Source organism: Panthera leo, chromosome B3 (genome assembly GCF_018350215.1).
Source record: "Panthera leo isolate Ple1 chromosome B3, P.leo_Ple1_pat1.1, whole genome shotgun sequence".
Classification (NCBI taxonomy): domain Eukaryota; kingdom Metazoa; phylum Chordata; class Mammalia; order Carnivora; family Felidae; genus Panthera; species Panthera leo.
The window spans coordinates 111,033,713-111,058,276 of NC_056684.1; the positions used below are offsets into that span (position 1 = coordinate 111,033,713).

General features: G+C 36.7%; 1 protein-coding gene across 9 annotated transcripts in view; it reads left to right on the forward strand.

Annotated features, from left to right (window-relative positions):
• The first annotated feature begins 614 nt into the window (after positions 1-614).
• FUT8 (fucosyltransferase 8) overlaps positions 615-24,564 on the forward strand; it is a 310,024-nt gene continuing 286,074 nt past the window's right edge. For all 9 annotated transcript variants that reach the window (XM_042943536.1, XM_042943535.1, XM_042943537.1 and 6 more), the window contains exon 1: positions 615-992. The gene's annotated coding sequence lies outside the window, so the exon portion shown is untranslated. The remainder of the gene's footprint in view (positions 993-24,564) is intronic.

Sequence of the window (24,564 nt, forward strand, 5' to 3'; positions counted from 1 at the left end):
GCGATGCCATTCTGTGGTCACGCCGCTAGCTGCAGCCGAACGGCCAGACCTGGGCTGCAGGGGCTGAGCAGCAGCGATCACCTCTAAAAAGTAGCAAGGAGCCTGCTTCAGTACTAGTGCTCCTTAGGGCCGCGGGCTGCACTGGCATGGGCCAGTCCTTCCCCCGGCTATCGAGAATATGGCATTCCCGGGAGATGGCGCTCCCGGGAGTGGGGAGTTCGGCTCGACTCGCCCCCAGCAGTCTCCGGCCTGAAGGCAGTAGAGGGCGGCCTGTGCTCGTGTAGGAGCCGGCGCCCTAGCGCAGTTGTTGCCCTGTTGGAAGTCTCCCGGTCCCTCTGTGGCCCGCGGCTCCCTGGCAGCGGATGCTGCAGCTACGCTATCCACGGCTCAGCTAGAAGGGGGCGGGAAGAAGCCGTGGCACATGCCAGGGTCGCCGTAGGTGGCAGCCGCCGGCGCATGCGCGCCCTCTCCCAGAAGCCTGTAACGCTGAGGGGCGCGCGCCCCCACCCGCGCGCGCACGCTTGCGCTAGCCAAGGCTTCCCCGCCTGCGCTCGTTGTCAGAGCCGCTCCGGCGCGTGCGCGCGTTATCTCCGGCAGACCCGAGTAGCCAGGTTCCCTAAGCTCCAGGCCCCCGCCCCACATCTCCCCCTCCCAGCCCCAGTCAACCCGTCCCCTTCCTCTCCTCGCGGAATGGGGCCGGCGCTGCTCGGGGTCGCGCGCCCGGGACCCGGCTCGCGCTCGGTCTCGCGCTGTCAGCTACTGCCCCGCTCGCGCCGCCTCGCGCTCTCGCTCAGTCAGTGGCGCCGAAGGCTCCGTTAAGCGGCGGCGGCGGTTCCTGTTTCCGTTTCTTCGTCTCCCTTCAGTCGGGAGTAGCATCCTCCACCCAGCCACCCCTCCCACTCCCCAACGGGGCAGCTGCAGCTGAGGGCTGTGGCGGCGGCGGTGGCGGCGGCAACTGGGGACGCCGGAGACCGCCTCTGCTCCCGCCTCGGGTAAGGGGGCGTTGGGAGCCGGGCCCCGCGCGCCTCGGGGTCTGGGGCTGGGCTAGCGCGGGGTCCGAGGAGGCTCTGGGGATGTGACTGGGGCTGTCGCCGCTCTTTTCCCCCAGGCGTTCCCCGGGCCTGTTGCTGCAACTGCTGCTTACCCAGCGGCTCCCGGAAAAGTGGGGAGTAAGCCCCCGGGACGCTCCGGCGCGGCCCGGGGGCGCGAGCTGAGGGTGAGGGGCGCCTGCCTCCGCGGGTGTCCTCGGCGTCGCGCATCCTTGCTTCGGGCAGGGGCCGAAGCCGTGGAGAGGAGAAGGGATGATGGGGGCGGGGGTGGGAGGTGTCCCTCTTCTCTCCTCTCCACCTACCTGCCCTTTTGCCAGCAACTCGTTCCCTGTAGTCACGGACTGTGGGGAGGAGGATGCTTATACGTTTCCGGCTTTCGTGAGGGGTTCTCTGGCCAGAAATCGGGGAGTGGACCCGTACAAAGATCCGCTCCCGGCGAGGGGCCAATGCCGGGGCAGTTAAAGGCGTGAGTGCCACTGCATCCCCCAATTGATGTGGAAATGATGAGCTGGCGGCTTTTGAGTATCTAAACTTATTTGGGAAGGTTAAATGAGCCCTTATTTATTAAAGAAGATTTGTCCTGCAAGAGTGAGTGGGTTGTCGGGTGCAGCACCTGTTCTTTTACTGTGGGGATTGCAATCTTCAGCCATACAGAACGTCAGAGACGCAGTGTAAGTTAAATGGCAGTGACTTGGTTAGGGTTTATCCCTGGTGAGCTCTTAGCGTTTTGCCGTATATTATTAGACTTTTGATTGAGGCCTTCGAGAAAGGCACGAAGAGGTGTTTTCTTCTATCCATGTTTGAATTAATTTACAGTTGACTTAAGCCAACTCAAGAAGGCGAACCTAGGAAATTCAGAATCTCTAGTAATAACCCCAAACTTCAAGGTAACGCAGAACAAATTTCAACAAAAGTTTTCTGTCAGTTTAGAATTAAGCTCATCAGGGGTAACTGACCGAACTTTAGCTTGGCTGTCTTTAGAAACTGTAGGCAAGGTTTCATTTCAGTTTTTTTTTTTTTTCTTTCTTTCTTTCTTGTTACTCCTGGGGTTAAGTGTATATTTATTTTCTTGATTACATTTAAATTTCATGTTTTTGACGCATAATTCTTTTAAAGGGTGCATTATATAGAAAACATTTTAGGAGAGAAGTTAAACATAACAGTGCTGTACTGAAATAATAGAGTAAGTTGTATTCTCCCTTCTCTGAAATAACCTAAAAAAACCCCTAAACGTATGCTAAATGATAAGGTCTTGTACATTGCTAACCTTATGAGATATACCATGAAATGTGTATAGAAAGTCTTAATTGCTCAATATCAAAATACAGTATTAGGGTATTAAGGATAAGGTGGACATTCAAACATTTGAATTTGTTATTTTACAGTTTAGTATGTAGAAATGTAGGGAGTTAAAAATGAATAGGCTGTAAGGAACATAGAAGATGGTTGGAGACCTGGATTTTCCTTTTGCTGCTTTTATAAATTGAGAATTGTACTTGAAGAGCTGAACAGCTGGAATGAAACTTGCATAGATTGCAGAAACATGCAAAAATGTATCTTTGATCAAGTAGTGAGTTAACATGAGTATATTGTGGTTTATTAGGATAGTGATTCAAAAATAATTCCCATAAAATATAGCACTATATATATTGTTTAGGATGTTCTTAAAGAGTCACTTGAAGTTATTTTCCTACAGGTCAGTTCTTTTTGAGATGTATGGAATTAAAAAAATAATTCTGATTACATTATGCAGTGTTTGATTTCAGTTTTAATTAGTTATTTTAAGGTACTGGAATTTTCTTAAAAGAGGTGAATTTTGAAATTTGCTAGTGGTTTGGAAAAACTTGTGTTGTTGTTTATTTTTTTAAGTACAGTTATATTAGTAGGTTGGTCTGGAGGGGGAGCTAGTGCCAAAGCAAAGAAAGCATAGCTTAATATGTGTTTGAACTTTTAAAATGCCCAAACCCTGATTTTTATGACCTGAAGGAACATAAATTTTTAATTAAAAGAGTAAAGGAATTGATATGGGCATATATCTATATATAGTTATTTGTGGAATATATATGTATATTATATATACACATATATAATATATACATTATATATGTATTATATATAATGTATATAATATATATACATGTATTATATATATAGTATTACAAATTAAATCTTTTCATGATCTGAAATAATAGAAAGTAGATGCTTCAGGTTTATTGAATTTCTCATTTAAAATCTCAGAAAATATGCCCCATAATGTAGAATGTGTGATAGTAAGTTTCTTAATCTTCTTGTGCATTGCATCAGAGGGGAAATATATCTTAATCCTTTGTGCAAGTTGTATGTTCATAAATTTTTTCTTTATAATATCTATAGTCCTAAAATTTCAAAAATCAAGTAGAGTCTTATATAGACGAATATATTGACTGGGTAGTTAGTAAGCTAAATATTTATTAAGAGTAGAGATAATTTCATTAAGAAATGGACCCTTCAGACATCTGGAAAGCAGGATCCCAAGGTCATCTCTTAACCTCTGTCTTCTGTAATATGGCGCAGTGAGTCCAGTGGCTTTACCAAATTGAACTTGTGCCTTTGACTATAAAGCAATTATTTTTTGGTTTATGGTGCTTTATTTAGATTTCACAACTGTAATAAGTTAGATATGTTATTTTACTTCTCACAGTGGACATATTCATATTCAAGGCTAGAAATTGATAATGTATGTATTAAAATCATTAGAATATTTTTTTTTCTGGAAATAGTGGCTGGGCTGTTTGTTCTCCATTGTTTTCCATTATGTAAACTGAATCTCAATGCTGATAAAATAAAAAAAAATAGATTCCTTGAAAGGAATGGCCATACCTGTGAGATGTATGGTAGTGAGATGTTTACCACTTTTAAGGGGTATATGCTATAAATTAAACAATGTTTTATAAGACATGCCAGACTATTTTTATGTATTTTTTTCCAGTTCTTAAGTGGTTATTTTTGATTTACTATAAACTGCATTACTAAATCTCCTGGTTTAATTAAATGGTAAATCCACACATTTCATATTATAGAACACTTATAAAAGAGTTTCCATTTTACAATCATAAGAATAAATATAAAAAAATGTAATTTTTTAAAACTTAAAGCACAACTAAGATTCTAAACAATTCTGAAACTACAAGTATTAATATTAATACATGCGTCAGTACTGGTTCTGTTGGTACTCTTCAGATGAGATACTAACTTCCAGGCTTCTACAGTCAGTGGTATAGTAGGTGTAGCCTTTAAAGGACCAGTACAAGATTTCCTTTGGTTCCCTTCTTCATGAGTCTGTAGTTTATATTTCTGTACCATAAAGTATATAGTTTCTTTTTGGCAGTTTGAGTTGTTATTAAATTGTAGTTTGCTATAATAAGACAAACAGGCCTAAAAGTAAAAGATATTTACAATTGATTTTTAAAAAAACATTTTAAAATTCCCAACAGAAGACTATTGTATGGGGATGAGTATGCATTTAAGATACATTTTTTAAGGTATTAGGCTCCTCTCAACCTTCCTTTCTCTCTATATTCTACTCTGCAGTCTACATCCCCTCTTACTCAACCTCCCTCCATATCCCACAATTTTCTCTTTGAAATGATTAGGGATCAAACCAATAAAACGAATGATATCACTCACTTGGCATAGGGTTATTCTTCCTTGATTAAATAAATGACTTTATATCAATATCTACAATATTCTAAACATGTAACTCATATAAACTTTACTTTCTATTAAAAAAATTTTTTTTTAATGTTTATTTTTGAGAGAGACAGAGAGTGAGTGGGGGAGGACAGAGAGAGAGGGAGACACAATATCCAAAGTAGGTTTCAGGCTCTGAGCTGTCAGCAGAGCCAGACGCAGGGCTTGAACCTAGAAACCATGAGATCATGACCTGAGCCAAAGTCGGATGCTTAACTTGACTGAGCCACCCAGGCACCCAATGTACATTTTACTGTTAATGGGAGAACACATAGGGCCCATGAGATCATGCTATGTATTTCAGTATAAGTTACTCATATTTGTTACAGAAAGTAGAGCTATATGGTTAATTTCATTTAAGTTTTTATTTTTGAAATTCATTTTTTAAAAATGTTTATTTTTGTGAGGCAGCCAGAGAGCATGAGAGAGCGTGAGTGGGGGAGGGGCAGAGACTGCCTTTCAACCCACTCAACCATCCAGGTACCTCTCATTTAAGTTTTCTTTTAAAAAGACTTTAATTACCAAAACCCAATACCTCACTCATCGGCTACTTTTAAAAAATATCTTTTTCTGGGGCGCCTGGGTTGCTCAGTCAGTTAAGTGGCCGACTTTGGCTTAGGTCATGATCTCATGGTTCCTGAATTTGAGCCCCGCATCGGGTTCTGCACTGACTGTGGAGCAGTCTGCTTGGGATTCTCTCTCTCTTTCTCAAAATAAGTAAGTAAACTTAAAAAAATATATATCTTTTTGTGATAGTTTTTTTTTTTTTTGGTGGTCAGAAAATGACATGTGAAGAGGAAATATGTCTCAGGTTTTTAAAAAAATTGACAAATTTTACCAATATAAGGCTAGTGCTGATGTGGTTCAAACTTGTCTTTGCTATTACTCTCTTTTCTTTTATATTGGTTCTATAGTATAGCCTCCTCATTGAAGCACTGAAATAAAGCTTGAAAATCACTATTGAAATGCCTCCTATGTTTTTTGTATCTTGGAACTGGGTTTTTCAAATGTATCTTAGCAGTGGGATAAACTGAATAAATATGACTCAACATACTTATTTTATTATCAGACTTAGCATTTTTACTTGTCACAGTCTTGATGACTGGTTAATGTAAATAAAGTTCACAGTATAAAATAAATAATAAAATGCTAATATCAATTGTAGATGTAAATGGGAAATTAAACTGATGTTTATTTTATAGAATCTGAGTTATGAGAAATATTACATGATATGAACTTTAAATGTAACTTTCTGATTATAAATGAATAAAAGTAACAAAAACGGGAGAGTCTTCTGTTTGATTTACTACAAACATACAACTAAAATGAACCTATTTTATGTTTATATAAATTTTTTTATTCAATTGACTGTTAATGAACCATGAATGAGTTTTAAATTTTTAATAATTTTGTGGCTGGTTATTTATATTATAATATCCCTTAAATGAGATATGAAATTCCATTAATACCTGGAGCCAAAATAATTTGCCTGTGGTAAAAAGGTATTTACAAACCGTCAAACTATAAAAGCATAGCAATGTTATTAAATGACTAAGTCATCATTCCATAAGCTAGTTTTAAAAATCATGTGTATAATTTTTAAAATATAATTGATCATAATATCGTGATTGGTAAGATATAATTGATCAAAATATAATTTGTAGCTTCTATATTATACATTGTTTCAGATTTTAGCTATGTTTGGGGCAGTCAGTGAAGGGAGGGAGATTGAGAGAGGCAGAGGATCTTACTGGTTGATGAGCCTGCTTTGTTTGGAGGTGAGGGGGATTTCTTCTTCAGTTTTTCTTTCTCCCTCCACTTCCTTCTTTTCTCTGTAGTAGTGGGAGGGAGTTGACCATCCTTATAGGATTTTTTTTTTCTTATAGAGTTCATACAAAGAACATTTCCTGATAAAACATTAGCTTTTATGTTACAATAGATTTATTATAATGATTTCATTTCCTTTGAGGCAATAGGCAAGAGACTTAGAACTTTAGTTGGGGCAGGGTTTAATATGATTTATTAAACATGATTTTGTAACTCCATATAAAAAGGGATATGGGGTTGTTGGTTCATTGTTAAGGGTGCTGTATCAGTCACATTATTGTTCTGCTTAATATTTAATATATCATAAACCCCTCTTCCAGTTTCCTGGAATGTATTTTCATGTCTCCTCTGTTGTCTTCATCTGTGGAGTATCTGTTTACAAGGAATTGGTTTTTAGAATATCTCTTCAACTTCTTTGTGTGCCCTCATTGCAGTAATAAAAATGTGAAAAAAAAAAAATACTGTGTCCCTTGAAGAGGACTAACAAACTAAAATGAACAGCAGTGTTCTCCATTCATGGGAGTACTGTTAGCAAGTTTAAGCCAGTTACTGTGAAAAGGTCACAGGGAGAAAGTGTGTTTCATAATTCGGGCCCCAATCATTTGGGATCTGATTGATTAAGTTTCTCTAATACATGGGATTGTACCTGAAAGAGATATATATTCAGTTGAGATTGTGTTACATTTTTCATGTCTTGAGTTCTTTGAATAACTACTTAATTCATTCAGTTACCAAATGTCAAAAGATTGTAATTTTGAGAAACCTACTCTTTAAAATTAAGAGCTTAAGCTAGGGTAAATATTTTGCTTTCTCTTTATAAGTTGCAGATTTTTCTTTCTCTTTTAGGAAGTTTGGTGAAACTCTAGGGCTTAGGAAGGTGGTAATCGAAATTCTTGAGGCCAAAAAGTCTTTCCTTAGCCTTGTAAACTGAACCCCAGCAGAATGGGAAATGTAGGTTTACTAAGTAATTTTAACTGTTTCCTCTGACATAATTACAGATATCTAGGTCTCCGTTAATTAAAAGTCTGTTTATTTTTAAGGTTCAAACAGTGGTACTTCTCATAGGTGTAAAGCATTAACTGTTATGAGAGAGATATAACTTATTTTTAATTTGTAAGTAAAGAATAGGCTGTCAGTGCTGAAAATGTATGCCTAATTAGGATGCACAAATAATAAACTAAAGAAACTTGCTAATATACAATTAAAAATGGCTCCTCTAAATAAAAAGACTATTAGTGTTTACATTATAATGGCACAAAGATGTCATGAAAATGAAATCACTAAAGAATTCTATTTTGGAGCAATTTGTCAGACCAGATAACAGTCTGTTATCCTTTAAACTGTCTGCAGAGGCTTATTTACATCAGTGCTGGTCCTACCTAAAGGGAAATAATGATCAATAACCAAAGTGTTTTCAGGGAATTTTATGCGCGTTTCCTATGTGTATATTTGTGCACTTCTTGTTACTTTGTTTCCATGGAAAATGTAAGGTTGGAAAATAAGGTACCCAAGTTTTGGAAATTCTGAAGGGAAAAGGATCTGAAGTTTGGAAAAAAGCTGTTCTTTTTGGTGTGTTTTACTGATACTTTTGATAGTGATAATTTCCTGAGACTTGTATGGACTTAAAGCCAAATCTGAGTTCTTTAACTTATTTTTTGAATAGCTTTATTGAAATATAAATTATGTCTCATAAAATTCACAGTTTAAGTTTTAATAAATTTATACAGTTGTATAACAATTACCACAATTTAATTTTAGAATGCTTTCATCCGCCAGAAAGCTTCCCCTTGCCCACTTTCCCGATTCCTGCTCCTATCCCGCAGCCCTAGGCAGCCACTGATCTGCTTTTGTTTCTATAGTTTTGCCACTTCTAGAAATTTGATGTTAATGGAATCATACACTATGTAGTCTTTTGTGTCTGGCTCCTTTCTTTTAATATAATCCTGTTTAGTCATTTGAATGAATGGTTAAAGTAGAAAAGCTTTGAACTTGAAATCAGGAGACTTGGATATGAGTGTTGGCTTTGCCACCAAATGTGTAAACTTGGGTAAGCCACCTGTTGCCTCTGGGCCTCTGCTGCTTTTTCCATAAAATCAAATTATTTTGATTTTCTTCTATTCCAGTTTTTACAGCTGGGTAGACATTCACTGACCTTTTCCTAGAATGTACCTTAACTCTTCCCCTTAAATATAGTCACTTTATTTTATTTTATTTTTTTTTCAATCAGAAATGAAGCTTATGGTCTAATATATGTGAGTCAGCAATGGAGGAATTTGGGACTGTCTTGAAGAAACAAGACAGCTGATTAAACTTTTTCTTGAGCATTTCTTAGTTCAGGTGTATAACCTTGAGAATAGGGACAATGATAAATGCTGAGTTAATAATAAATACCTTTGAAGAGAATAAAGGTAAAGTTGAATAATCCTCAGAAGTAGAGCTTTAAAATGGATTGAAGCTTATGAATGTAAGAAAAAGACTATGCTTTAAATTAATGTTTTTGTTTTGAGAGTAGAATGTGGTGTGGAGAGATTTTAGTTAAGTTTAAGATGACTTAGGCTCAAGGCAGCTGTGTGAGATTAGACTGTTTTTTTAAAGAACCAATGGAAATGTATAGCTACCATTGGGAAGACTGTCCTAGGGCTCATGAACAGGCAAAGCTGACAGGTAATATTCAGGTGACAAACTAAGGAAAAAATACACATATAGGCAATTAAAATTAGTGCTGTATGTGTGTAAATGTATATGTTTGTAACAGGAGTAGACAACTGACTGAGTAGGCTAGCATCAGGTATATGCCAGAGGGGTAATGGACATTTTCACTATACTATGCAAAAAGATAGGGCATTGAATAACAACTAGCTAAATTTAAAAATGAGAGTGCTATAACTACTTTGAATATTGAATAATTTGACTCTTAGAAACCATCAGAGCTGCTTATATTATCTATAATAGTAGGAACTGTGGCTATAAAATGATCGCATTTTTATTTTTACCCAACGTACTAGAATGTATGAGTGGTAACCCACGGAGCAGACAGTGTGGAGGAGGGGAATATAGTCATAAATATATTTTAGTGATGGTGTCATTATAGCAGCATAAAATTTCTTGCATGTTTTATTTTTTATTTTTTTTAACATTTATTTATTTTTGAGACAGAGAGACAGATTATGAACGGGGGAGGGTCAGAGAGAGAGGGAGACACAGAATCTGAAACAGGCTCCAGGCTCTGAGCTGTCAGCACAGAGCCCGATGCGGGGCTTGAACTCACAGACTGTGAGATCATGACCCAAGCCGAAGTCGGACTCTCAACTGACTGAGCCACCCAGGCGCCCCTTGTTGCATGTTTTATAGTCATATTTTTTGTTCATAAGTGGTATTTCTAATTTAGATAAACCACCTTATGATAACCAGAAATATCCCCAATGTGAAACCTATATTTAACAAATGAAGATTTGTCACTTTGACAATAATATATAGATTATGTTAAGACTTTAAAGGAGTTCTAAAAGTTGAATCCCATAGCTTTGTATGCAATGGCAGCATTCTAGGAGTAAGTATGAGAGCTTTATTTTTTTTCTTACAAGTTTTTAAAAAAATGTTTATTTATTTTGAGAGAGAGAGAGAGAGAGAGAGAGAGAGAGAGAGAATGCATGCACATGAGCAGCGGAGGGGCAGAGAGAGGGAGAGAGAGAAAGAATCCCAAGCAAGCTTGTGCTGCCAGCACAGAGTTGGATATGGGGCTCAAACTATAAGATCATAACCTGAGCCAAAGCAAGAGTCCCACACTTAACTGACTGAACCACCCAGGTGCCCCAAGTATGAGAGCTTTCTAAAGTGACTATTTTATGGCAACCATATTTTCCCAGGAAATTTTATTGTTTTAAATATTTTTGTTTTTTAAAAGTTTATTTATTTTGAGAGAGAGAGAGAGAGAGAGAGAGAGAACCCCAAGCAGGCTCCTTGTGGTCAGTGTGCAGAGCCCCATGGGAGGCTTGAACTCATGAAACCCTGAGATCATAACCTGAGCTGAAATCCAGAGTGGGGTGCTTAACTGACTGCTACCCAGGTGCCCTGGGAATTTTTACTATTATTATTTTTTAATTAAAAAAATTTTAAAAAATGTTTTAGAGAGAGAGAGAGAGAGAGAGAGAGAGAGAATGAGTGGGGGAGGGGCAGAGTGAGAGAGGGTCACAGAATTGGAAGCAGGCTCCAGGCTCTGAGTTGACGGCACAGAGCCGGACGCAGGGCTTGAACTCACAAACTGTGAGATCATGACCTGAGCCAAAGTTGGAGGCTTTACTGACTGAGCCATCCAGGTGCCCAGGAATTTTTATTTTTAATCATAGTAATAAATGAGCAGCTGTCAAAAGATAAAGCCAGTTTTAAGTTTAGAATTCCTGTTCTCTATATATCACATACTTGATTTTAATAAAATAGACTACTTAAGGATTTCTTAAATAATCAAATACTACTTGGATATTTAAGCAAAGCATCAGAGCAAGACTAGAAAACATTGAAGCAATAAAAATGATTAATTTAAAAGTTTTGTAACATAGTAAAGAAAAAAATGCAGTAATATACAATGGAAAAGAAGATGTACAGAAAGAACATCATTACCTCACATCAGACATAGTAGGCTGTCTTTACAGTGAATACCAGTCAAATCAAATAGGCTACAGAATTTGTGCCCTTCTACTAGGCAGGTGGAAATGAGATGAACAATTAATTATAGGGTGTGCACCAGAATACCCACTTACATTGTTTGGCAAGTCTTTTCTAATTGACTTCCTACAGGGGCTTTTTCAGACCTTTTCCTACTCTCTTTCTAGCCCCTGATTCTAGCCTGCTCTAAGACTTTGTAGGTTGTTTTCAATTAACTTTTTTTTTTTTTGAAAAGAGTAGCAAGATTAAGGCCATCAAACAATCTTCGTCAGCTTTGCTTTTCTTTATCTCTAAATTGTTTAATTTCTCTTCTTCTCTACCATTTAGTGTTAGGGATGTGTCTTTAGGCTTTCATGACTACTTCTTTTATCCCTTCTATTGGAATATATGGGTTCATTAGTAACTCTTTTATTATTTTTATTTGAATCTCCCCTAACATCTTCAATGGCCTAAAAAAAAATCCACCCAAAAAACATCTTTTCTTATTTTTTTCTTCTCTTTCCCCCTCCTTTTTTATGTTATCCAACAGCCCAAAAGAAAAAGCAACATGTATATTGTTTATATTTTGCTACCTTCTTTTTCACTAAAGCTGTTCTCTCTGTTATTACCAGTGACCTGAATTGCCAAATGGGGACTTTTTTTCAGTTTTAATACTTGTTTTTTTAATTCTCCAGATTCCTTCTCCCTTCTTATAACTTTGTAGTCTTTCTAGCTCTCCTATATATTGTAGCCACTCTTCTTTTCATTCACAGGGCCAACTTGTTTCCTGAGTATTTGCTTTATGTATTTTTCTACATCTAGCTTCTTTTCCTTGGAATACTACCTGGTCTGTTGGCTTCTGTGAGTACCTCTTTCAGGTGACTTCTGTACTGTAAGTTCCCAGACTCCCAATTTCCAGCTGGAGAGTTCCACCTGTTTGTCATGACATCAAGCTCAACATACTCAAATTTGAATTTTCTCTCATTTTCTTTCTTCTAAAATGTAGTTTTATTTCTAACTTTCCTTTCTCTATTAAATAGGCCTATTCCTCCATTGCCCAAACTTGAACTCTGAGTCATCTGTGAGTTCCCCATCAGATCCATTCAGTTGTTAAATTGGGAATTCTGTTACTACAGTGTTTCTCTATTTCATCTGCTTTTTTCTGTTTCGTTTTTTACTAGAGAAATTTTTACTGCAGAAGTTTCTTATTACCACTAACATATAAATAATTGTAATTTGGGTATTGCTATGATAGAGAGGAGGCAGAGGCAGCAAGCAGTTCTATTAGTGTATGTTAAGTGGAGAAGGCTGTATTGAAAGGAGGTAACATTTAGGCTTAGTATCAAAGAATAAGTAGGGGCATTCCAGGCAGACAAGCTGAAGAAAGACTTATTAGAAGTTTATTATATGTTGTCAACCTATAAGACTTTTTGCTTTAATCCTTATTGCATGTGTGTATGTTTCCAATGGGCATATGCAGTTGCCTTTCTTCAAATACTGATGAACATAAGTGAATGAACGATGTAAAGCCAGAATGATACAAAGTAACATACCTTTATTACCTAGCTTTGAATGAGTTGGGGGCACCTGGGTGGCTCAGTCGGTTAAGCGTCTCTTTGTTTGGTTGAGACTCAGATCATGATCTCATGGTTCATGGGTTTGAACCTGCATTGGGCTCTGTGCTGATGGCATGAGGCCTGCTTGGGATTCTGTCTTCTTCTCTTTCTGCCCCTCCCCTGCTTGTTCCTCTCTTTATCTCTCAAAAATAAAGAAACATTAAAAAAAAAAAAAGAATGAATAGAGTGGTAAAATGTCAAGTGGTGAAAAGTAAGCACTACCTGGATTGAAGACTTCAAATCTGACTAAACTTTACATTAAAAGCTGTCTGTAAGGTTCCTGGTACTTGGAATGTAAATCTTTAGTGGACGTCTGTTTTCAGTCTACATATAGCTCTGTTTTTTATTTCTATCTCTTTACAGCAGGGCTAGGTAATATTTATATATTAACAGCCACTAATATTGAAAATAAGTTAACTGAAGGCCACAGCAGGTAAAGAGATAATTTACTGTTTTTATTCTCTTAGAGAAACAAATTATTTTGTGCTTTTAAAACCCTAGATGGCTCAGTTGGTTGAGGGTCTGACTTCAGTTCAGGTCATGATCTTACAGTTTGTGAGTTTGAGCCTTGCATTGGGCTCACTGCTGTCAGTACAGAGCCTGCTTCAGATCCTCTCTGCCCCTTCCCCACTTGTGCTGTCTCTCTCTCTCTCAAAACAAACAAACGAACAAACAAAACCAAAAAAACTTGGGGCACCTGGTGGCCCAGTTGGTTAAGCATCCGACTTTGGCTCAGGTCATGATCTTGGAGTTTTGAGTTCGAGCCCCGCGTTGGGCTCTGTGCTGAAGCTCAGAGCCTGGAGCCTGGTTTGGATTGTTTGTCTCCCTCTCTTTCTGCCCCTGCCCTGCTTGTGGCCTGTCTCTTTCTCTTTCTCAAAAATGAATAAACATTAAAAAAAAAAGAAACCTTAAAAAACATAAAATCGGAAGCATTAAAACCAATAGTTCTAAATTGGCCTAAAAAGGTAACTTACTGTCTTTGTAAGTGGACAGAGCAGAGATGGAGCAGTCCAAGAACAAACAGATTCAGGAATTTAAATGATGTCTTCAGGATACTCTCCATTTCTTGAGTTTACTTCTTTCTGTATGTTGGTCTTATTTTCTGTTAATGTTAGAAGTCTTTCATGGCAGAGATGCACGGTCCTCAGATCACTGAGAGCTTATGGTGAAGAACTAAGAACTTTGTGAAGGAAGGCCTCTGATGGGGTCCATCCTTGGGCTGATCACTGTGGGGAATTATCATTAGCATTATCATCAGAACCACATAAAATGGGGGAAGGTCAGTTCCCTAAAGGATGGGAGTGCTAGTAAGTAGAGAAATGGGTGGAAGGAATGTGAAGTAGGCAAAAACAATTTATAGTCATTGTAGAGGAGGAAGAAAGAAAGGTAGTAGACAGAGATGTGTACATAGGAGAGAGAAATGGGTAAAGAAAGGAAAGGGGACTAGTATCAGTTGAGAATGTGGTAAGCCTTGTTTTAAGCATTTTACATTTTATCTCTATAGCTTATTAGGGGAAGCTGTATTATCTCCAGAGCATAACCATTTCTAGAACTAATAATTTTAAAAAAACCTTTCACTCTTTTTTTTTTATTTGACATATTTATTTTTTCATGAATTAAATTTTCTTTTAATTTGTAAATATACATGCAGTAAAATTCATATTTTGTGATATACCATTCTATGTGTTTTGACGAAGGTATAGAATGTGTATCCACCACCACTTGGTAATTAATCAAGACACAGAGTTCCTTTTGCCCCTTTGTAATTAGCCTCTCCCCACCCATCTCCAACCTTGTGGTAAACCCTGATCTGTTCTCCATGGCTGTTGTTTTGCTTTTACCAGAATGTCATATAAGTAGAATCATAATTGTGTAGACTTTTGGGTCAGCCTCTTTCACTTGGAAAATGCCTTTGAAATTCATTCTTGTTGCTGCATGTATCAGTAATTTATTCTTTTTCATTGCTAAGTAGTAATCCATAGTATGAATGTACCATCGTTTGTTTATTTATCCATCTGTTGAAAAATGTTTGAGTTATTTCTAGTTTTTGGCAACTATGAATACAACTGCTGTAAACATTTGAGAATTGCTTTTTATATGAACGTAAACTTTCATTTCACTTGGGTAAATACCCAGGAGTCACATGGTAAGTATATGTTTAATTTTGTAGGTAACTCCCAAACTCTTTTCCAAAGTGGCTATACCATTTTGAATTCCCACCAGCAATATATGAGAATTCCAGTTGCTGTTCATCCTTGTTAGCACTTGGTATTGGTCAGGTTTTTTGTTTTTGTTTTTGTTGTTACAGGTTTTTTGTGTTGTTTTGATTTCAACTCTTTTAATAGGTGTATATCACTGTGGTTTTAAATTATACTTTCCTGATGGTTAATGATGCTGGGTATTTTTTATGTGCTTTAAAATACCTTTCTTAAAAAAAAAATACCTTTCTTTAACATTCTGAGAATACTTATCTGCTTTTTAAAAAATGATTGCAGTGATTTTGAAAACAGAACATTAAATGGCCTTGACAAGGCTTTTGATAAGCATTTATTTGGGTTATAGCTGGTACATTGCACAACCCAGAGGACAGCATTCACATAAAAAAAAAAAAAAGGCTCTCTGGAGTTGTGTAATGCAGCAGTGTTGGCTATATATTTACAGCCATTATCTAGAATTATCGGTGATTAAGTTTCATGGAAAATCTGAGTACTATCAAATGATGCCTTTAAAAATCATTTTTCAGTGTTTCTCTGAAATGAAATTTTGTTCAGTAGCAGGTTCTAAAGAAATGCCCTACAGGCAGTATGTCTAATGGATCAGTCTTGGGAGACAGAAATGCCTATTTCAGATACTCAACTCTGCCATTTACTGCATGAATGACCTTGGGCATCTTATCTAATAGCTTCTTTGAGCCATTTCTTTATCAGCAAAACAGGGTTGATAGTATCTCCCTTTTGTGGCTGTGGTAAGAATTATCAATAACATATGTAAAATACCTGATACAGATGGACCTCTTCAAGCTACAACTGCTTTCACTTCTATTTCTTACTACTACTTAATCCTGATTACCCAAAAGCCATATCCAACAGAGGCTTTAGGGTACCAGCAAAGTGGAGGAAAAAGAATTTGAAAAATATTGAAAGCACTTAATAATAAAAAAAATTTTTGAAGTACTATTCTGAAAAAAAAATAATTTTATTGGACTAACTTAATCTTAGTTGTATAGTATTTAATACAGTGGGGGTGAAGGATTATACTGTTGTATTTTCTGTACTTGGGGCTTCTAGAGGTCTTAATTTGGTCCTACCACCATCACCACCACAGCCACCTCTATCATGCCTGTGGTAAAGAAAGACTCAAATATATCACCTAATGTTTAGGGTCTTAGAAATGCAGTTTCCTTGTTTGAGACAAGAAGATGATATGAATAAATACTAGTTGACATAGTTCTGTAAAGTGAGAATATTTGAAGTTCTAGGGAATTATTTTTTAAGATTTTTTTTTAAACTTTATAATTTTTTCATGATTATTCTTTAAAATTTTTTTTAAATTCCGGTTAGTTAACATACAGTGTAGCATTAGTTTCAGGTGTACAGTTTAGTGATTCAGTACTTAAATATGACATTCTGTGCTTATCACAAGTGCACTCCTTAATCCCCATCACCCATTTAATCCATCCCCACACCCACCTGCCCTCTTCATGATTATTCTTGTGATTCCATGGTGATTATAGTAAACTCCTTAAAATGGCAAGGAAGGAAAAACAGGGAGATTAGATATACTTTATGAATATAAGGACGAGGTTTACCAAGTAATGGAGTGGGTATGGAGAAGAGTTTAGGCTAAGTTTCTGGACCTGGAAGTAACTTAAGTCTTAAGTGAAGAAGAGTGATAGTGTGATTTTATTTGTTTGGTTTTAAAAGGTCTCTCTCTACCTTGGTGTTTTCTAAAAAATGTCTCTTTACCTTGGTGTTTTCTATTTGTTAGACATACTTGTTTTATACCTTTGTAAAATGAAGTGGTTTTACAACTTTGAGCCAAATTATTTTGATTCACACTTTTATTTCTCAAATGGACTTTTTTTTAGGTAATCATATGGAGCAGAGTAAGAAATAGTCTAAGAAGGTCCTTTTTTTTTTTTAAGTTCTTATTTTAATTCTAGTTAGTTAACATACTGTGTTATATTAGTTTCAGGAGTACAATATAGTGATTCAACAATTCCATATATTACCCACTGCTCATCACAAGTGTACTCCTTAATCCCCCCTCACCTATTTCACCCATCCCCCCTCCCTCCTTCCCTCTGGTAACCATCACTTTGTTTTCTGTAGTTAAGAATCTAAAGGTCTCTCTCTTTTTCCATTTCTTCTTCTCTCTCAGGTAAGTAATAGATCAAAAACATTTCATTTTAGCCATTATGTAGCTTGAGATTAGAGAAGGAAAATTTGCATTCACATCTCCTAGCTTCATCTGCCTTCGTTGCCTTTTACCTACTGTGGCATATTCTTTGTTTTTCTCAAATTAACAAAATGTAGATATTTAGTGGGCACTATCTTCTACTTGCTGAAAGACTAAATTTCCGAGGTTCTCTTGCAGCTAGGTATAACCTTATGAAGAAGTTCTGATCAGTGATATGTAAGTGGAAGTGTGTGATACTTCCAAAGTTCTATTTAAAGGGAGAGTTGTACCCTTTTAATCTTTTTCTCTAGCTGCCAACTTAGACCATGAGGACAGGGGCTATATTCCAAGGATGGTGGATTAGAGAGTGGAAGGATACTTTTATGTTGGTGACATGGTAGAACAGACCTGGACTGCCTGTTTTCAGATTATTTTATGTCAGAGAGAAGTAAACTTGTATTTTTTTCAGCCACAGTGAATTTGGGTTTTTCTGTTATGTGTAGTTGAATCTACTCCCCTCCCCCCCCCCCACTAGCACCCCCACATTCTAAATTTTTTTTTTTTTTTTTAACGTTTATTTATTTTTGAGACAGAGAGAGACAGAGCATGAATGGGGGAGGGTCAGAGAGAGGGAGACACAGAGTCTGAAACAGGCTCCGGGCTCTGAGCTGTCAGCACAGGGGCCCGATGCGGGGCTCGAACTCACGGACCGCGAGATCGTGACCTGAGCCGAAGTTGGCGCTCAACCGACTGAGCCACCCAGGCGCCCCAAGCACCCCCACATTCTAAAGCAGCCTCCTTTCTCTTACTCTGTGGTTGAACTCTTGGTGCCATTCACCTTTCCACTTCTAAATCGCTGAAATCTTTACTCTCAACATTTTCCATAGTATTTGTTCACAGGCACAACACTGTAATTAGAAACTGCTATGAGTGCTAGTTATGTAGTTTCTGAAATTTTAATAACTCTGAAGAAACTTTTAAGACTACAAAAGAATGTATAAATGCAGTTACAAATATTTTATTTCCTAATGAAAAAGATATGATTTCTAAAAAATAATGTATAAATACAAACCTGCCCCCCAGCCTCCCACCCCAGTCCCCAATGGTGATAGACAGATCGATTTGGTTAATTGGCTACCAGAAATTCTTCCAGTGATTATGTCTACATCACTGATAACCCTCTTGTTATCTGCCTGTTTTGGATCACTCATTGTACTCCTATTCTAATCATAGGGAAGTATAATATGTGGAAGCTTCCATATGGAAGTTACACAGTTATTGGTACAAGGATGGTTATGTGAAATGAACTAGCTGTCTTCTGGGGTTTCTAGAACTGTACCCAGCAGGGAAAGAGATCCTCTCTAGTTTTCAGACCATAAAGAAGTGAAAAAATTGGTGTAGGAGAATCATACTAAGCAGAAATAGAGATGGAAGGAAATAATCCAGTTTTTTTCTTTGGAAAATGGACATTGTACCTCATATGGGGTAATTTAGAATCTCTTTTTCTAGTAACTTGATAATTTGCAATTGAGACAGAACTGTAAGTGAGTCTGTGTTGGGAACTTGAATTGGAGGGTCAAATGAAGGGACAGAAGTTTCTTTGAAGCCATATTCCTAAATATAAATAAATATTAATATAAAATATAATTAAAAAATTTAAAGGGTGATAGAAATAATATTCTTTGCTACTTTGAAAAAAGTTAAGTATTGGTTTATTAATTTTAAGAAATGAACCATACTAGTATAAGATGTTAATAGGGGAAACTGAATGGGAGGGTGGTATATGGGAACTCTGTACTGTCTTCTGAATTTTCCTTTAAATGTAAAATTTCTAAAAGAAAAAAGCCTATTTTTATTTATTTATTTGTTTGTTTATTTATTTATTTATTGTTTAACGTTTATTTTTTATTATTTTTGAGAGACAGAGACAGAGTATAAGCGGGGGAGGTGCAGAGAGAGGGGGAGACACAGAATGCGAAGCAGGCTGCAGGCTCTGAGCTGTCGGCCTGGGGCTGGAACTGTGAGATCATGACCTGAGCAAAAGTCAGATGCTTAGCCGATTGAGCCACCTAGGTGCCTCGAGAAAGCCTATTTTTAAAAAAAGTAGTTAATTTTTAAAAGTTACGAATAATATAAACTGCTTGAGGGCAGGGTCTTTTTGACTTGTTAATATTTGTATACTTAAAGTCTAGCATAGTGCCTAGTACAAAATAATAAATGTTGAGGAACATTGTTACACTTCGGTTATTTTGTGGAAGGCGTTTCTGGAAACATGAGAAGAACGAAGTTAGAAAAGAAGCTATTTAATTTTCTCAATTTTTATTAAAAAACTACAAAAATTCATTTTAATACAAGTTGAATTTATTTGACTACATTTCATACTCAGTGCATTGCATTAACTTTCTATTATTGCTTGTGAGGACAATTTGAAATCCTCAGTGTTGTAAATGATCTTGAAAAGACATCAAGCTTAGTTTACTTGATAAAACTACTTCATTTCATTAACAGGCTAAGTGCTAAAATATTAAACAGTCCTTTAATAAGTAGAATTAATATAATATTTAAAAACTGAGTATATCAACATATATTGATGTCATTAGCCTTTAGGGAAATGCAAATTAAAACCACGAAGAGAGGGGTGCAGGTGGCTCAGTTGGCTGAGTGTCTGACTCTTGATTTTGGCTCAGGTTGTGATCCCAGCGTCATGGGATGGAACCCTGTGTTGGACTCTGTGCTGAGCACGGAACCTGCTTAAGATTCTCAATCTCTCTCTCTCTCTCTCTCTCTCTCTCTCTCTCTCTGTCTCTATCTCTATCTCTATCTCTATCTCTATCTCTATCTCTATCTCTATCTCTATCTATCTATCTCTCTTACTCTCTCCTCCTCTCTCCGTCTTCCTTTCTCCCTCCCTCTGCCACTCTCCCCCACTGACTCTTTCTTAAAAATAAAAAGTTGTAAGAAAAATAAAACCAATAAGAGATACCGCTACATACCTATTAGAATAGCAAAACAAAATCAAACAAATTCTGACAAAACCAAGCAGGCAAGAATGTGGAACAACTAGAACTCTTACACATTGCTAACAGGAATGCAAAATTGTACAGCTACTTTAGATAACAATTTGTCAGTTTCTTACAAAGTTAAACATACATTCAGCACATGACCCAGCAATCCCATCCCTAGGTATTTTCCCAGAAGAACTGAAACTCTGTTCTCTCAAAAGCTGGTATGTGAGTGTTTATAGCAGCTCTATTCATAATTGTCAGAAACTGGAAGTGATCCAGATGTCAATGTGTGAATGGACACACCATAAAATGGAATACTACTCAGTAATAAAAGGAACCAACTGATGATATATGCAACTTGGATGAATTTTAAAGGCATTATCTTTAGTGAAAGCAACTTGTGATTCCATTTATGTGACATTCTTGCAAATGTAAAACTCTAGTGATGGAAAACAGCACTGGTTATCAGGGATTATGTTGCTTATGACTATATATAACTTACAATTGTAGAAAGAGTATGAAGTTTTTTGGTGTAATGGAACTGTTAATGTATGATGATGGTTTATATGGGTTAACATTCATAAAACTGTATATACTCTTATTCCCCTGAAAAAGTCAGTTTTACTGTATGTTAATTTAAAAAATAAAACAGGATATATATACAAACTGAATATATGTCTGCTTTATAAAGCTTTTGGTTTAACTACTGGCTAAATAAACTTGTGTAATTATTGTCTGATGTTTTTTCTATTAGATTTTTTTTAACTTTGAAGAATTTGTATAAGGTAACATATCAAAAACTTTTATATTGGGGTACCTGGGTGGCTCAGTCAGTTAAGTGTTGGACTTCAGCTCAGGTCATGATCTCATGATTCGTGGGTTTGAGCCCCTCATTGTGCTTTGTGCTGACAGCTCAGAACTTGGAGCCTGCTTCAGATTCTGTGTCTCCCTCTCTCTGCCCTTCCCTTGCTCGTACTCTGTCTCTCAAAAATGAAGAAATGTTAAAAAAAAAACAAAACCCTTTTATATTTAAAAAATTGGTACCATAATCTATCTGTGCAAAGAATTTGGGTGGTCACTTAGCACAACTTAACATTTTTGGATAGTTAATAACTGTCATTTACTGAAATCAATACCGTTCAGTTGACACTTCGCTAAATATTTTACATATTTTGTTCATTATTATGGTTAAGTATTATTTTTCCTATTTTACACATGAGGAAACTGAAGCATAGGGGTCTTAGATGACTTGCCCGAGATCACACAGTAAGAATGTGATAAAGCTGGCATTTCAACTATGATACCATTGTTATTGGGTCTGTGTATTTTCTTCAATAATTATCTAATTATATTTTACTTAGTATCAATGTAAAACCAACTACAAGGAGTATATATGCTAACTGGTAGGTCAAAGCAGCCTAACAGCAGTCTGGGTAACAAAAATTAACTAACTTGGCAATATAGATTTCCTTTTGCAAATGAATATAAAGATAATAGTTGCATGTATTAATAATTTAAACCATAATGTTTGCCTATTTGGCTATTAAGCATTGTATTTATAGTTTTGCCACCTCAAGTAGAAATAAAAAAAGAAAGTAAAAATGTGTTTTCTACAGTACACCCAATTAACTTGTAATACAGTTTGTCTTTGACTTACAAATACTTTAAGTGCTCTATAGAATAGAAATTGCTTGGAAAGTAGGTGATCTCTACCTAGAGGAACGCTGTCTCTTATATGTTCAGATTTTCCAGCAGGCACTATTAATTAATTTTTTCTTTAACGCCAATTCTGCCGCTGAATCCCTGCCTCTCTGCAAAGCTGCCATGTTGTCGTGGGTGTCAGGGACATCTCTGCTCTCACTGACAAACTGGGAGGCAACTGAATTCCTAAGATCACAATTTAGAGCTCAGAATATTAATAAATTCCCCCCTCCCACATACACAAAGACACACACATGTATATTTTCCTGTATTTATAAATGGTAGCTACATACAGTTGTTAGATTGCAATTTAATATTAAATAGCCTGGGAATAGAATGACCATTTTTAACATTGTTTTCATATAAAAGGAAAGTGCATTCTAAGTTCTGAATAGGCATTCGAATATCCCGTTCATTCATGGTAGACTGCCTGTTTTTAATATATGAGAACCTCATTGCTTGTCAGGTGTCAAGCATGAAATATTTGGTACGTTCACTAGCTTGTAATCATCAAGGATTATATATCTGAGTTTGGGGTTAAACAGTACTGCAGATAATTTGGGTGTTAAATAGTGTACTGCAGATAATTTATGTTTTTGTGTAATTGAGACTGATAGTACTACTGAAATTTTGTTAATGAATGATTGATGACTATAAATTTTAATCTGTGTAACTTGGTGGAGTGGAAAAAACTATGGTTTTGGTGTCAGATCTGAATTCAAATTCTAGCCCTACCATTTACTAACTGAATCTGTTTCCTCAGCCGTAAAATGGAGATGGTGATTGCAGGATGGTGGTGAGATTTGAAATGATTTAGCAGTACCCTGTGTAAAGTGCTTATTTAGTCAAGGCATTTGATACACATTAAACACTCAAAATAGCATACCATTAAATCTTTACTACCTTGAAGTTTGTAACTTGACATGCATAAAGGTGAGCATTTCACTGAGCTATAGCAAAGAATTATGTTTTAAAAGGTGTAATAGTAAATAGGTGTGATAATATATGTCGATATCTCTTTGGCTATGTTAAATATAAGATGGCTTATTTTAATTTTTCACATTTTATTTTATAAAATTAAAAAAAAAATTTAATGTTTACTTTTGAGAGAGAGAGAGAGAGAGAGACAGAGCATGAGCGCGGGAGGGGCAGAGAGAGAGGGAAACACAGAGAGAGAGGGAAACACAGAATCAGAAGCAGGCTTCAGGCTCCCGAGTTTTCAGTGCAGAGCCCAACAGAGCCTGACATGGGGCTTGAACGCACAAGTTGTGAGATCATGACCTGAACTGAAGTTGGACCCTTAGCTGACTGAGCCACCCTGGCTCCCCTAATTTTTCACATTTTAATAATGCTCATAAAAACCATTTATTAATTACTTATCTATTAAGGAAAGCTCAAGTAGAAAGTAAAAACAATGAATAAAATAATGTGAGGTTTATTCTTCAAATTATTATTTTGTATAGTAATATTTGCTTTAATAGGAAGTCTTATTTTATGGAGATAATTGGCTCATTTTTATTTCCTTTTATGAAATAGTAAACTTTTGAAATGCATATATGCTCCTGAAATTCAGATTGTAGTTTATCAGTGGCCAATACTGACCTTCAAAGCTATTTCAATGAAAGTGAAATAGAAACCTTAGAATGTAAATGAGTTTGATAATTGTTCTTACATGAACTTGGTGGTAGAAGTATGAGAGTTTAACTACTTTAATATGTTTATAGTCCAGCTTCAGGTTAACAAACTAAGCACAATTAAACAAAAATAATGTTCCTGGTCTTGAACACTGAAAATGGTTTTTGAGAAGTCTGTTTCAGTTAATAAATACTTCATTTAAGCAATGCTATCTGGCTAGGCCATAGTAAATATCAGATGCCTAGAGAAAATTTGTTGTTGAGTATCATATACTTAAAATGTCTGGCCAGCTTGGTGGAAGGTATAGCTAGGAGGTTATTTATTCTTCCCTGGCTTTTACTCTCCCTTGATGTCCCTTCTTCTCACTGCTTTCTCCTTACCTCTTCTCCTCACATCTCTCTTTTCCTTCTCTTTCTTCTTTTTTCTTCCCTATTCCTTTTCCCTTTTCCTTTCCTCCAGTAATCTCTAATGAGATTTTTTTTAAACTAAGAAACATTTCAGACATATTAAATAGTACAGTAAATCATATATGCAACCATATCCACTATTGAAATTAAGCAGATGTCAACTTTAAAAAAAATTTTTTTAAGTGTTTATTTTTGAGAGAGAGACACACAGAGAGCAAGTGGGGAAGGGGCAGAGAGAGAAAGGGAGACACAGAATCTGAAGCAGACTCCAGGTTCTGAGCTATCAGCACAGAGTCCGACACGGGGCTTGAACTGCAAAAAAAAGTTTTTGCAGTCTTTAGTTCAACTCCTATTTTTTTTTTTAAAGGTCAGAAGAAGAGCAGGGATTCTTGACTCTTGTTTCTTGCAATATCTTTACTGTTTTGAATAATGCTTGGGTTTTAGTAAGTGTCCAACAAGTATTTGTTAAGATCAACAAAGGAGAACCAATATATATTCAGAGAAGAACAACAAAAAATCAAGTGTCAAGGCAATAGTGTTTGAAAAAGAGTCATCC